Below are 15,016 nucleotides of genomic sequence, written 5' to 3' on the forward strand. Positions count from 1 at the left end.
AGCAGGGGGTTGCACTTTCCCACGGGCTGGTCATGGCGGGCCTGATGGGTGAGGAGGGTGAAGACACAAAGTTGGGGAAACAGGGAAGCGCATTTGAGCAGAGGGAACTGCATGGGAAGGGCCTGAGGATGAAGTGCCCGGAACCTGGATTGGTCCAGAAGGCAGCGTGACTAGAGATGAAGGAATGAGGGGAGATGGGGTCAGAGAATAAAGGGGGTGGAACAGGGGGCAGAGGACACCATGATGGATGTCACAGGCCATTGTAGGGGCTCCGGCTTGTCCCCTGAGACCCCACGGGGGTTTCCAGCGGAGGACGGACGTGGGCTACGTTGTGATGGGGCCTCTTTGGCGCTGTGCGCGGATGGAAATGGGGGCGACAGCAGAAGGAAGCGTGCAGGTCCAAAATACAGACGAGGCAGGCTGGCGCGCGGTGGAGGCAGTGCGAGTGCAGCGGCGTGCGCTCAAGGTCAGAAGGAGAGGAGGCCAGGCTGGCTCCCCAGTTTGGGATCCGCACGAAGGACTGCAGGCGGCCCTGCCTGCCGCGGGGAAGCCAGCAGGATGAAGGGGTTTTGGAGAAGCGTGCAGGCGCTTGGACTTGGATATGATCAGTCTGAGATGCCAGTCAGACATCCACAGAGCGTGCTGCATGGGCCGCTGTATGCATGGGCCGAGACTAGAGCTCCAGGGAGAGGCCTGAGCTGGAGTCAGAAACTGGGTGTCATCAATAGATAATATTTTTTTAAGATTGAGATACAGTCAACACTGTAACATCCCCCCTTTAAAGTGCACCGTTCGGTGGCATCTAGTACATTTACAAGACTGTGCAAACATCACCTCTACCTAATTTCAGAACGTTTCCACCACCCCAAAAAGAAACCTGTCCCCATCAACATTCTCTCCATCCCTCCCCAGCCCCCAGAACCACTAATCCATTTCGTGTCTCTATGGATTTGCCTGTTCCGGAAATTTCCTAAGAATGAATAATGCACTATACAGCCTTTTGTTTTATTATTTATATTTTAGAGGCACGGTCTTGCTCTGTCACTCAGGCTGTAGTGGCACAATCTCAGCTCACTGCAGCCTTAAGCTCCTGAGCTCAAGCAATCCTCTCTCCTCAGCCTCCTGAGTAGCTGGGACTATGGGGATGTACCACCATGCCCAGATAATTTAATTTTTTTTTTTTTTTTTGTAGAGATGAGGTCTCTCTACGTTGCCCAGGCTGGTCTTGAACTCCTGGGCTTAGGCAATCCTCCTGCCTCAGCCTCCACCATAGCATGGACTCCAGGCCTGGCTAATTTTTAATTTTTTGTAGAGATGGGGTCTTGCTATGTTGCCCAGGCTGGTCACAGACTCCTGGCCTCACGCAATCCTCCCACCTCAGCCTCCCAAAGTGCTGGGATTACACGTGTAAGCCATCGCACGTCGCCCTATGTGGTCTTGTGTCTGGCCTACAGATGTCATTCTAAAGCCCTGAGGCTACATGAGATCACCAAGGGAGGGTAGACAGTGAGGAAACAAGGTTCAAGGACGGAGCTGGGGCCTTGCGTCATAACCACTCGGGAGGAGAAAACCTGTAGAAAGAACTGGGAAGGGACGGCCAGCATAGGGGGAACTCATAGCATCCACTGCAATGGGGGTCCAAGAGGCTGGAGGAGCTGAAGCCAGGGATTGCTGTGTCTGGTGCTGCCAGCCAGCCCTGACAGTTGGGAAATGACCAGCAGGCATGCTACTGACCACGCTTTCCGTGCAATGGGGGGATGGCAGCCCGCATCTCAGGCCGTCTGTGCGACTGCAACAGAAGACCCCAGCCTGGGTGATGTACAGAGAGCAGTAGTTCATTTTCTCATAGTTCTGGAGGCTGGGAAGTCCAAGATCCAAGGCGCTGGCACCTGGTGTCTGGTGAGGGCCTTCCTCCTGCATCCTCACATGGCAAAAGAGCAAGTGAACCACCCAGCCTCCCCTTGCCCTGCGTGATGCCCCTTTATGAGGGCCCAGATCCCATTCACAAACAGCCCTCATGGCCTAACCACATCTTTTTTCAGGTAGCGTTTTGCTCTGTCTCCCAGGCTGGAGTGCAGTGGCATGATCATAGCTCACTGCAGCCTTGACCTCCTGGGCTCAAGCGATCCTCCTGCCTTGGCCTCCCAAAGCACTGGGATTACAGGTGTGAGCCACTGATCCAGCCCCAAGCACGCCTCTTAGTGGCCACATCTCTTAGTACTATCACGTGGGTAACACCTGAATTTTGGAGGGGACACAAACCACAGGTACCAGGTGACCAGAGACCACCCCTGTAGCCTGAAGCCCCCCTGGAATGAGCTAGCCAATCCCCAGGTGTGCCCTGCCCCACCTTGCTTGGAAACTCTGATAAAGGCCGTGGCCTCAGCCTGCCCTTGCTCCTGCTCCTGCCTAACCTGTGTTCCCACTGCGTGGTGTGGCGAGCCCTTTCTCCCTCAGTAAGCATCTGTGATAAATTCCTCTTTCAACAGCACGGGCCTCCTGTGTCACCACTTAGTCACTCCATAAATGACAACCCCATGGGTACTAAATGAGCCATTTTCCCAGAGCAAGAAGGTGAAGGAGAGAGGTTGAGAGTGTGAGGGATCATGGGCGGGGACTGGGAGGACACCCATAGGACCTGGGGCCAACCAACTAGCTTCCAGACCTGGCTCTGCCCACTATGGGGCTCTGAGTCCCTTATTCTTTCTTAGACTCAGTTTACTCACCTGTAAAATGGGAACACCTAATTTGGTATGGGGCTGGTGTGATGATTAAACAAGGACTCACAGGCTACAGGGCCCAGCATGTGGCAGGAGCTTAGGATGTAGCCCAGGGTGGCCAGAGTTTCCCGTATTTTTGGAGACGGAGTCTTGCTCTGTCACCCAGGCTGGAGTGCAATGGCGCCATCTCAGCTCACTGCAACCTCCACTCCCTGGTTCAAGCAATTATCCTGCCTCAGCCTCCCCAGTAGCCGGGAATATAGGCACCTGCCACCACATCCGGCTAATTTTGTATTTTTAGTGGAGACAGGGTTTCACCATGTTGGCCAGGCTGGGTCAAACTCCTCACCTCAAGTGATCCGTCCACCTCGGCCTTCCAAAGTGCTGGGATTACAGGCAGGAGTCACTGCACCTGGCCCCAGAGTTTCCAATTTTAAGCGATGCTAGGAACCAGAGGTTTTGTGAAATCTTCCTTTTTTTTTTTTGTTTTTGAGACGGAGTCTCACTCTATCACCCAGGCTGGAGTGCAGTGGCATGATCTCCACTCACTGCATCCTCTGCCTCCCGGGCTCAAGCGATTCTCCTGCCTCAGCCTCCTGAGTACCTGGGACTACAGGCGCACCCCACCACACCCAGCCGAATCTCCCACTTTTAAATGCTGGCAACTAATTCAAATAAAGCAAGCAAAAAGCTCACTGCACAGGCGTGAGAACCAAACACGGCCTGCAGGCTGTCAATTTTCAGTCTGACCCACACTGAGGAGGTGAGAGTGATAGCTGAGAAACAGGTATAAAAAGTCACAAACTGGCCGAGTGTGGTGGCTCACACTTGTGATCCCAGCACTTTGGGAGGTCAAGGTGGGCGGATCACTTGAGGCCAGCAGTTCAAGACCAGCCTGGCCAACATGGGGTATACCAAAAAAAAAAGCCAGGCATGGTGGTGCATGCCTATAATCCCAGCTACTCGGGAGGCTGAGGTATGAGAATCACTTGAACCCGGGAGGCAGAGGTTGCTGTGAGCCGAGATTGTGCCACTGCCCTCCAGCCTGGGCAACGGAGCGAGACCCTGTCTCAAAAAAAAAAAAAAAAAAAAAGTCATGAATTTAGTCTCAGTAAAGCCTGCCCATAACCAATGAGCCCAGGCTGTTTGCTGCTACTGTTCGGAGTCACCCGTTGCTGGAAGGAAGTGTGCCACTGTACTACGCCAGAGACGGCCACCGTCTCCATGACAACAAGCACGCGCTGGTGCTGCCTGTCTGGGAGAGGAGAAGAGCGCAGGTGGGAAACGGGGAGCCCGGGCTAACATGGGCTTACAAACAGTGGTGACACACGTCTACAAGTCCTGCTCGGCACTCCCACCTTCAGGCCCCAGGCGAATGTCTTTTGATGGCTTTTTGGTCGGAGAGTTTGTTGTGGGAAGTCAAGCTTTTTCAGGTGCATCCTTCTAAACTGAATTTTGGGATGCAAAGCTGGCGAGCCCCACTGATCTCATTTTATTCATGCAGCCACCAAACTCAAGGGGACGTCAAAGCCTAGGGGATGGAATGGGCCCGTCTGAGCTGCCCACGTCTCCTGCCCCAGAGCTCTTTCTGTAGGGCCGTGCTCTCGCTTGCTCCGAAGAGATGGAGCAGGCTTAGGTGTGGTCCACACTTCAGAGGGACACGGGTGGGATCTGCAGATAGAGGCAGGTGGCGAAATGTCTTAGGGACAGCCAGGAAGATGGGTCATTCTCTATTTGCATATAATGATAATTTCTACTGAACACTGCATTGAATAACTCAATGGGAACACACACACACAAAACCCCCCAAAATATTTACAGTCCAAGGAAAAACTCAAGTGGAAATAAAGATTTTCCTGGAATCACAGGCTGAGAAATGTCATCGTTCTTTCTTTCTAAAAACAAGGACTCAGCCAGGTGCAGTGGCTCACGCCTATAATCCCAGTGCTTTGGGAGGCCAAGGCAGGCGGATCACGTGAGGTCAGCAGTTCAAGACCAGCCTGGCCAACATGGTGAAACCCCGTCTCTACTAAAAATACAAACATCAGTCGGGCATGGTGGTGCATGCCTGCAATCCCAGCTACTTGGGAGGCTGAGGCAGGAGAATCACTTGAACTCGGGAGGCAGAGATTGCAGTGAGCTGAGATTGCGCCACTGTACTCCAGCCTGGGTGACAGAATGAGACTCTGTCTCAAAAAAAAAAAAAAAAAAACACATAATTAAAAACAAGGACTCTTTCTTCCTGAACACAGCTCATCACCTACTTCCCTATCACCCCCTCGGCAGACAGAGATGAAGGCTGAGGCCACCCAGCCGGAAATGGAAATGTCACAGGGCCCTGTGATGGTTAATACTGAGTGTCAACTTGACTGGATTGAAGGATGCAAAGTATTGTCCTGGGTGTGTCTGTGAGGGTGTTGCCAAAGGAGAGTCCCATGTGAGCTGGTGGACAGGGAGAGGCAGACCCACCCTCACTCTGGGTGAGCTGCCAGCGCGGCCAGGATAAAAACAGGCAGAGGAACATGGAAGGACTGGACTGGCTGAGTCTTCGGGCCTTCGTCTTTCTCCCGTGCTGGGTGCCTCCTGCCCTCGAACATCAGACTCCAAGTTCTTCAGCTTTTGGACTCTTGGGCTTACACCAGCAGTTGGCCAGGGGCTCTCGGGCCTTCAGCCACAGACTGACGGCTGCGCTGTCGGCTTCCCGACTTTTGAGGTTTGGGGACTTGGACTGATCCAACCCTGGATTCCTTGCTCCTCAGCTTGCAGACGGCCTATCATGGGACTTTACCTTGTGACCCTGTGAGTCACTTCTCCTGGATAAGGTCCCTTTCACGGAGACCTCTATCCTGTGAGTCCTGTCCCTCTAGAGACCCTGGCTCATCCAGCCACCGACTTTCGTGCCCCGGGAACCCCTGGAGAACACCTGCACTCCTGCGTTCTGACCTTGGCGTGGCGGGTCTGCGACTGCACACGGCGTGAGCCACACCCAGGAGGAGGGCGCAGTGCCTCAGGGGCCAGAGAGACACGTGCCCTGCCACACCAGATGCTGATGCGCCCAGTCAAGTCCTTCATCAGGGAGAGTGTTTTCAAGTCTGTTTTACCGGCAGTAAGATGACATTTCAATCGCTGTGTGTACACACAACACACACACACACACACACCCAGAATTTCATTTTTTGGCACTTCTGTTCACAGGGGTTTTATATTCAAAATGTATCTTACACATTCACACCCATAACAGTCCTGATTTTGTAACCAGTTTTTTTCTTTTTCTTTTTTTCTGACCATGAAACCCTTAGGTGCAGTCTCCATGTGAAATGCCCATTTCAGATCCAGAAACCCCCAAAATGTCCCAACGTATTGGAAAGGAGTTCTGTTAACTCAATCCTCAGGAAGATACCAAAAGGACTTTTTTGCTTTTTGAGTCAGGGTCTTGCCCTGTCGCCCAGGCTGGAGTGCAGTAGCACAATCATAGTTCACTGTGGTCTCAAACCCCTGGTTCAAATGACCCTCCCGCCTCATCCTCCCAAGTAGCTGGAACTACAGGTGTGCACCACCATGCCTGGCTAAATTTTTTTTTTAAGAGATGGGGGTCTCACTATGTTGCTCAGGCTGGTCTCGAACTCCTGGGCTCAAGCGATCCTCCTGCCTCGGCCTCCCAAAGTGCTGGGGTAACAGGCGTGAGCCACTGCACCCGGCCCGAAAGGATTTTATTACCCCAGGCTCACTTTCAAACCCTCTTCTTTTGAATGGAGTCAAGAGGCCAGCTCCAAACCAGGACCCGCCTGGTTCCTCAGGACGGAGCCACCATAGGGCGGCAGGTTCTTGAGGTGGGAATTGGATTCCAGAGCCTGGGCGTCGTGTTTCCCGAGCCTCGGGGGCGAGCCAGGCTGTGCGGCAGTGGGACTGATGGGCTTGTCCTCTGCCCTGCTGAGAAGGCACATGGTCCCACGTGGAGGCGGCTGCACGGTGAGCCCCACCGGGCAGGTGCTTGAGGACACCATCTTGACGATACCATGCCAATCACGCTAGAGAAAGCATTAGCTACGTGCCCGCCCAGACGCAGGACAAGCGACAGAATTTCCAACCAGCATCGGCTCACTATAGCAACACCTTTTTACTCTTGTGCACCAAACTGGCCGACATCTCAGGAACAAGGAGGGGTCATCTCCTGTTCCAGCCCTCTCCTGCTGCTTTAAGAAACAGAACGGCCTGCAGAGCCCCGTCTGTGCTGGCTCATGAGCCACTCGTGTCAAGGGCAGGACAAGATGGCAAACCCCAGGTTCTCATGAGCAACTACAACCGGCCTCGAACCACCAACCTGGACTCAACCGACGACACTCAAAACAACAGAGACAACACCGGCTCTTGTTACATCCATGGCAAGGGCCTGGGGACGTTACAGGTCACTCTGCTCCCAAGGGGCAGAGCTCACCACAGACTTCACCTCCTGCGGCAGGACTGGCCTTCCCAGATCCACAGTGCCGCGGAGTCAGAGCCATGCCGCCTCTCCACTCTCCACCAACCACGACAAGTAAACGACTCGCAATAGGTCCATTTAAAAAGGCAAATGGAACTTACCTTAGGGGAAAAAAACCTGCCCAAAGCAAAAGCAACATATCCACCAAAAAAAGAAGTGTCACTCCCCCAAAATATTTACAAATTAACTTTCTAGCTAAAAGAAATCTGGCAACTTTAAAATTAAAGTTGAGCAGAGCGCAGTGGCTCACATCTGTAATCCCAGCACTTTGGGAGGCCAAGGAGGGTGGATTACTTAAGCTCAGGAGTTTGAGACCAGCCTGGCCAATGGCAAAACCCCGTCTCTGCAAAAAATACAACATTTAGCCTGGTGTAGTGGTGTGCACCTGAAATCCCAACTACTTAGGAGGCTGAGGAGGGAGGACTGCTTGAGGCCAGAAGGTTGAGGCTGCATTAAGTTATGATCACACCACTGTGCTCCAGCCTGGGTGACAGAGCAAGACCCTATCTCAAAAAATAATTGAAATAGGGCTGGGCACGGTGGCTCACGCCTGTAATCCCAGCACTTTGGGAGGCCGAGGCAGGTGGATCACCTGAGATCAGGAGTTTGAGACCAGCCTGGCCAACATGGTGAAACCTCGTCTCTATTAAAAATACAAAAATTAACTGGGCGTGGTGGCGCACACCTATAGTCCCAGCTACTAGGGAGGCTGAGGCAGGAGGATTGCTTAAACTCGTGAGCCAGACTTTGCAGTGAGCCGAGATCGTGCCATTGCACTCCAGCCTGGGCAACAGAGTGAGACCCCATCTCAAAAATAATAATAAAATACAAAGACAATGAACACAGGGTTTACAAGTCCCTTTCTACGTGTTTTCCTTGTTTTTCTAGGGCTGCCTAGTTATTTATCCTGATCAGGGCCTTTGTCCCATGACCCCCAGAACCCCAGGAAAGAACATCAATATTCATTACCCTCAGGTGAAAAGACTGTTTTCCAGGGCCGTTCGAAAATACTTTTAAATCTGATGTATTTGTTCTGATCATTCTAAATACACACGTTGGTAGACCCACACAAGAGACAAATACAAAAGAAAACTATTAAAAATCCAGAAACAGAGAATATGTTTAGGAGAGAAAAAAGTCTCCTAGGAATTTACTTCTGCCCCAGTATGTATGAACTAACTTTTGGTTCTTTTTTTTGAGATGGAGTCTCACTCGGTTGCCCAGGCTGGAGTGCAACGACGCAATCTCAGCTCACTGCAACCTCCACCTCCCAGATTCATGCGATTCTCCTGCCTCAGCCTCCCGAGTAGCTGGGACCATAGGCACGTGCCACCACACCCAGATAATTTTTGGATTTTCAATTGAGATGGGGTTTCACCATGTTGGCCAGGCTGGTCTGGAACTCTTGACCTCAGGTGATCTGCCTGCCTCAGCCTCCCCAAATGCTGGGATTACAAGTGTGAGCCACCGCGCCTGGCCTAACTTTTGGTTCTAAAACAAGTAAGATGAAAAATCAAAATCCACACTTCAAAAATATTCAATCTACCTAATTCCTTGTATAGGAGCTCAGACCACAAGTCTTGTCATTTGAAAAGGTTTCGTGAAAGTATACTTCAACCCAAGTTTTCACATGCAGCCAGCAGCTGCCTCTCGGATTCTCTTCTAAGGAGTTCAGCCCTTAACATGTATTTCAGCCTTGCTGAGAAGGACGTGAAAAAGACCACAGCAACACGGGAGGGGCAAGTTCCCTCCTTGCTCCTCCAGGGTCGTGCTCCCTGGAAAGAATGGGTGCAGCGGAGGCGCAGTTACTTATTAGGATGGGCAAACAGCTCGAGGGGCCCACGGTCTCACTTTCCTGGGGCTTTTTGGACCTGGTGGTAGGAGTCCATTTACAGGTATGCGCCCCGGCCCCCAAGGTGGCGACATCGGACTCTCCAGGGCAGCCTGTGCTCCTTGGACCTAAGCTCAAAGGGACAGGGTTGGCCTTGGTGGGTGGGGTTTCCACCGGAAGGACCTGGAGGCCTGCAGGAGGGCAAGTGTGGCTTCTGGGCTGGGTATGACCAGGTCGGTTCTGAAGCCGGTTGAAGCCACACCTGGCAGGCAGGGGCTCCCATCAGGGGTGTTAACAGGTTCTGTCGCTGGCCCTGGGGCTGCCGAGCCTGTTCTCATGGTCAGCATGGGCTCCGGGCCTTTTTCAGGCTACCTGTTGCCTGGGAGACATTTTTGAGAGATATGGGTTGGGTCACCGTTACTTTCCCAGTGACACGGGGCCATGTGCTGTCTCAATGTCCCCACTCCGGGGAGGGGCTCTTGTTTTTTTATTGTTTTTTGAGACAGGGTCTCGCCCTGTCGCCCAGGCTGGAGTGCAGTGGTGCGATCATAGCTCAATGTAGCTTCAACTTCCTGGCCTCAAGCAATCCTCCCTCCTCGGCCTCCCAAAGTGCTGGGACTACAGGTGTGCACTGCCATGCCTGGCCGTGTGTTTTTTAATGTCTGAAGGATGTAGTCCTAAACCACTATCTGACCGGGCCCTGAACTAGCAGGGCAGGGTGCAGGTGACAGCGTAAAGGATGGCAATAACACAGTCTCTACCACAGGTGCAACCTCTAAGCTGACGTGGTCAGGGCTGGGTTCGACACCACTGCTGCCTCTCTAGGCTCCAGCAGCCCTGACTGTGAGTGAGGCACTGGCCTGGGCCCATTCCTAGCCGGGCCGACCACCGGGCCCCCACGTCAGTCCAGTGACTGCCCCCAAGCCTCACTTTCCTCATCAGCAAAATGGGCTTCACAACACCTACCCCAAGGATCACGTGAGGGCTCAGTCAGTATCAGGTGCCCAGGACTCACCTCACACAGAGAATCAATAACCAGCAACGAGCATCCTGCCCATCACTAACAGAATGTGATGGCGTTCCAACCCCGCCTCCCACTTCCTGAAACTCTCCAGGGGAAGGAGCTCAGCTTATAATGTATGCTAATAGTGTCAGTATGCTAATAGTGTCAGAGTTTAATTGCAGGGAGGAAGTGCCTGTAATCCCAGCACTTTAGAAGGGAAAGGCGGGAGGTCCCTTGAGGTCGGTTCAAGACCACCCTGGGCAAAATAGTAAGACCCTATCTCTACGAAAATAAATATCGCCAGGCATGGTGGTGTGCACCTGTCATCCCAGCGACTCCAGGAAGCTGAGGGGGGAAGACTGCCTGAGCCCAGAAGTTAGAGGCTGCGGTGAGCCAAGACTGTGCTACGGCACTCCAGCCTGGGCAACAGAGTGAGATCCTGTCTCCAAACAAACAAACAAACAAACAAACAGAGGTTCTCTGGACAGGACATCAAGTATTACACCAAAATCCAGTAGTCTTCTAACTTAGATTTAACAAGAATGCAAAGGCACGGCTAGCCGACTGCGTAATACTGGGGGAACTGTGACAAAACCACTAAACAAAGAGAAAGGTAACGGCAGAGGCCTCCGGCCTGTCACTTCCCACCACTCTGCACTCCCAACACACCACTTTGAGCTCTCCATGCTTTCATGACCAGTGTGACTTCACATGGGCAGACCCTGTTGGAGCTCCTCAGCTATTCTCAGCTAAAAAACTGTGCTCAATGCTAATCTTTCTTTTCTTTTCTCTCTTCTCTTTTCTTTCTTTCTTTTTCTTGAGACAGACTCCCGCTCTGTCACCCAGGCTGAAGTGCAGTGGTGCGATCTCAGCTCACTGCCACCTCCGCCTCCCGGGTTCAAGCAATTCTCCTGCCTCAGCCTCCTGAGTAGCTAGGATTATAGACGTGTGCCACCACATCTGGCCATTTTTTTGTATTTTTAGTAGAGACGGGGTTTCACCATGTTGGCCAGGCTGGTCTCGAACTCCTGACCTCAGGTGATCCACCCGCCTTGGCCTCCCAAAGTGCTAGGATTACAGGCGTGAGCCACCGCGCCCAGCCTGCGCTCAGTGCTAATTAAAAGCACTGCTGCATTCAGTTTTCCACATGGGATTAATGTTTCATTCTGAAGACTTGCAGCACTAATTCAACTTCTAAAAAAAATTATGAGATTCATAAGACCATATAAAATAAAATAAAGATAATCAACATTATCAACAGGTAACTGTAAACTTTTCTTACGCCTTCAAGAGTGAATGCTGGCCGGGCGCGGTAGCTCACGCCTGTAATCCCAGCACTTTGAGAGGCCGAGGCGGGCAGATCACGAGGTCAGGAGATCGAGACCATCCTGGATAACACGGTGAAACCCCATCTCTACTAAAAACACAAAAAAATAGCCAGGCGTGGTGGCAGGCGCCAGTAGTCCCAGCTACTCGGGAGGCTGAGGCAGGAGAATGGCGTGAACCCTGGAGGCAGAGTTTGCAGTGAGCCGAGATCGTGCCACTGCACTCCAGCCTGGATGACACAGTGAGACTCTGTCTCAAAAAAAAAAAAAAAAAAGAGTGAATGTGCGTCCAATTCTTACTGACCAACAATTAAGCAGTTCAGATACCAACCCTATTTATGGATGAAAATGTTAAGGAAATTCCTACCCAGGGCTATGGTTATCATTTTTTTGTTCATTTGTTTTAGAGACAGTGTCTTGCTCTGTTGCCCAGGCTGAAGTCCAGTGTCCCAATCCCAACTCACTACAGCCTCAAACTCCTGGGCTCAGGTGATCCTCCTACCTCAGCCTCCCAAGCAGCTGGGGACTATAGGTGCACACCACCACATCTAGCTAATTGTTAATTTTTTTATAGAGATGGGAGGAAAAGTCTCATCATTTTGCCCAGGCTAATCTCAAACTCCTGGGCTCAAGTGATCCTCCTGTCTTGGCCTTCGAAAGTGCTGGAGCGACAGGCATGAGCCACCATGCCTGGCCTGGTTATCAATTTTATAAGCTAAGAAAACCTACCCAAAACTCCTAAAAAATGAATTGCTGTCTTTGTTTCAGCAATTCTTGAAACAGGCGTTGTAAATACTGCTGTCCAAATGCTGCCATAAAATTGGTACACAAAATCTGTTATCTGATCACTTTTCTCATGGCAGGTTATATAAAACATAGGTACTTTTTTGTTTGTTTGAGACAGTCTCACCATGTCGCCCAGGCTGGAGTGCAGTGATGCGATGATCTCAGCTCACAGCAACCTCCACCTCCCGGGTTCAAGCGATTCTCCTGCCTCAGCCTCCCGGGTAACTGGGATTACAGGCATGCGACACCACGCCCGGCTAATTTTTGTATTTTTAGGAGAGACAGGGTTTCACCATGTTGGCCAGGCTGGTCTCAAACTCCTGACCTCAAGTGATCCGCTTGCCTCGGCCTCCCAAAGTGCTGGGTTTACAGGTGTGAGTCACCGCACCCGGCCAAAACATATGTACTTTAAAAGCAGCCAAAGTTTCCAAACAAAAGTCATTTCCCGCAAGAAAGAATGTCTAGTTAACCTAAAGTCATTCAAATAATGCCTATCATCTTGTTTCAAGGTTTTGTGAGACTGAAATGTATTTTGCTAGGATCCCCGTGTTATTTTGAGTTTTTAGTTAATAGCTTACTATTTTCTTAAGGAAGAACACATTCTCCCTGTGGCAATTCTAAGGACGGACTAACTCAACAACTCAACACCGGGTTACATGTATACTGTATCACCTAAGCCATCAGAACACAGAAGGTAGCTGTGCTAAAATGTATAAGCACATTAATTCAAATCAATGACAGAAGCCTCTACTGAAGCTTAGCAATCACCTATTTGAACAATATAAACATTCAATTTCTCCTCTGGAAGGTAATTTTAATAGCAAGCATAATATTCAAGTGATTTTCCATGTCTGATGGAAGAATGCAATGGAGAACGAAAGAAGAGAAAGAGAAAAGAAGGAAGCAGGCAGAGGGGTGGAGTGTGTCCAGAAGTTTCTACTAGCCTGGATCGCTAGCCAAGTCCAGCCGCTTTAACTGAGCACTGGCAATCAAAACACCACTGAGGATGAAGGAAGCAAAAGAAAATATCAAATAAAAATTAAACGCTCCGTTCTGGGAAATCAGCAGGTCATAGATTCTTTCTCTAATAGGAAATCCATTACTAGTCAAATACTCCACCGGAGAAACCACTCGGAGTGCAGGAAACAGATGCACTCCTCATTCCCACAGCCCTGGTTTCCAAGCCCTAGGTGGTTTCTCTTTGTGATTCCATTAGAAAGGGCATAGCAATATCACAGCCACTGGTGGAAGGGTCGGCACTGCCGCTCCACGGCGGGAAGCTGAAACACCAGCCTGGATCTCTCTTCCATGCGCTGAACTGCAGTAGGAACACCGCGGGGGGCAAAGACCCCCGAGCTCAGCAGAGGCCCCTCTATGAGGTGCCCAAGGGGTGGTTTGTATCTGTGGGGGCTCAGCAGGGACTGTGAGAAACAAGGTTATAGCAAGCTACCAGCTAGAAACTGACACAAGGGTGACACGTGGAAATGATCAACTGTTTGGTGGGGATCTGTTCCCCCCAGAGATGCCAGTCCTGGCTCCCGGACTGGGACTCCAGTCTTGGGGGCACATGGACGGGCTGAAGATAGCAGAGATGCTCCAAAGAGCAGGCCTGGGAGAATGGTGTAGAGTGTGTGTTTGTACATTTGGGGCACAAACTTACCCCGTGTGTGTCCCTACCCACTGAGCCCTTCTGCCCCTGGCCTGTTCCCAGTGTGTCCCCATCCCCTGCCACCTCTCCTCCAGGATCCTTTCTCTCCCTCCCCTCCCAAACGACTAGATATTTAAGACCTAGAAAAGGATCTTAAATATCAAAACACTCAGGGCCCTTTCTCCCTCCTCACTGTCCCAGCAGGGTCCCAGTTCCCTGGAAACCCAGGTGCCCACCCTCTTAATTGACCTCAGGACCTCCTCCCACATCATATTGGCTTCCCGCCAAGTCTCTGTCCCCCTTCCCCAGTCAGGCCTCAGTTCCCCACCAACCTCGGTTTCCGCCCCTCCCTGGGGTAACCTCCCAGGTCTCTGTCTTCTCTCCCTCCACCCCAAATCAGGGGTCAGGTTCCCATCCCTACTCCACACCCCACCCCAGGTCTCTGCCCCTGCCTGCTAGGCACCCTCCCAGGTCTCTGCCTTCTCTCCTATCTCCACCATCAGGGGTCAGTGCTCTCCACACTCGAATGCGGCTGCCCCCTGCCCAGTCGGGAAACCTCCCAGGTCTCTGCCTTCTCCTCCTCCAGCAATCGGGGATTAACGCCCCTCTGCCCTTCCCCTCCTCCTGCCCAGCCACACACCCTCCCAGGTCTGAATTATCTCCCCCTACCAGCAATCGGGGTCAGCTCCGCTCTAGCCCTCCCTCTGTCCAGCCAGACACCCTCCCAGGTTTCTGTCTTCTCTCTTACCCCCATCAGGGGCCAATTCCTCACCCTTCAACTGTAGCTTCCTCCTGCCCAGCCAGGAACCCTCGCTGATCTCTGTTTTCTCCTCCCCTACCAGCAATCGGGGGTCAGCTCCCCTCTGTCCATCCCCCTGCCCGCCAGGCACCCTCCCAGGTCTGTGTCTTCTCCTCCCCCCGCAATCGGGGGTCAATGCCCCCCTGCCCTTCCCCTCCTCCTGCCCAGCCAGACACCCTCCTAGGTCTGTGTCTTCTCTTCCCCTACCAGCAATCGGGGGTCAGCTCCCCTCTGTCCATCCTTCTGCCCGCCAGGCACCCTCCCAGGTCTGTGTCTTCTCCTCCCCCCGCAATCGGGGGTCAATGCCCCCCTGCCCTTCCCCTCCTCCTGCCCAGCCAGACATCCTCCTAGGTCTGTGTCTTCTCTTCCCCTACCAGCGATCAGGGGTCAGCTCCCCTCTGCCCATCCCCACCCACTCCCCGGC

General features: G+C 52.2%; 1 protein-coding gene across 2 annotated transcripts in view; it reads right to left on the minus strand.

The window, feature by feature from the left end:
- Window positions 1-15,016, minus strand: part of ZFR2 (zinc finger RNA binding protein 2) — a 68,880-nt gene that overhangs the window by 53,326 nt on the left and 538 nt on the right. The gene's annotated exons all lie outside the window — the stretch shown is intronic.

The sequence above is a fragment of the Pongo pygmaeus genome, chromosome 20 (assembly GCF_028885625.2).
Source record: "Pongo pygmaeus isolate AG05252 chromosome 20, NHGRI_mPonPyg2-v2.0_pri, whole genome shotgun sequence".
NCBI classification, from domain to species: domain Eukaryota; kingdom Metazoa; phylum Chordata; class Mammalia; order Primates; family Hominidae; genus Pongo; species Pongo pygmaeus.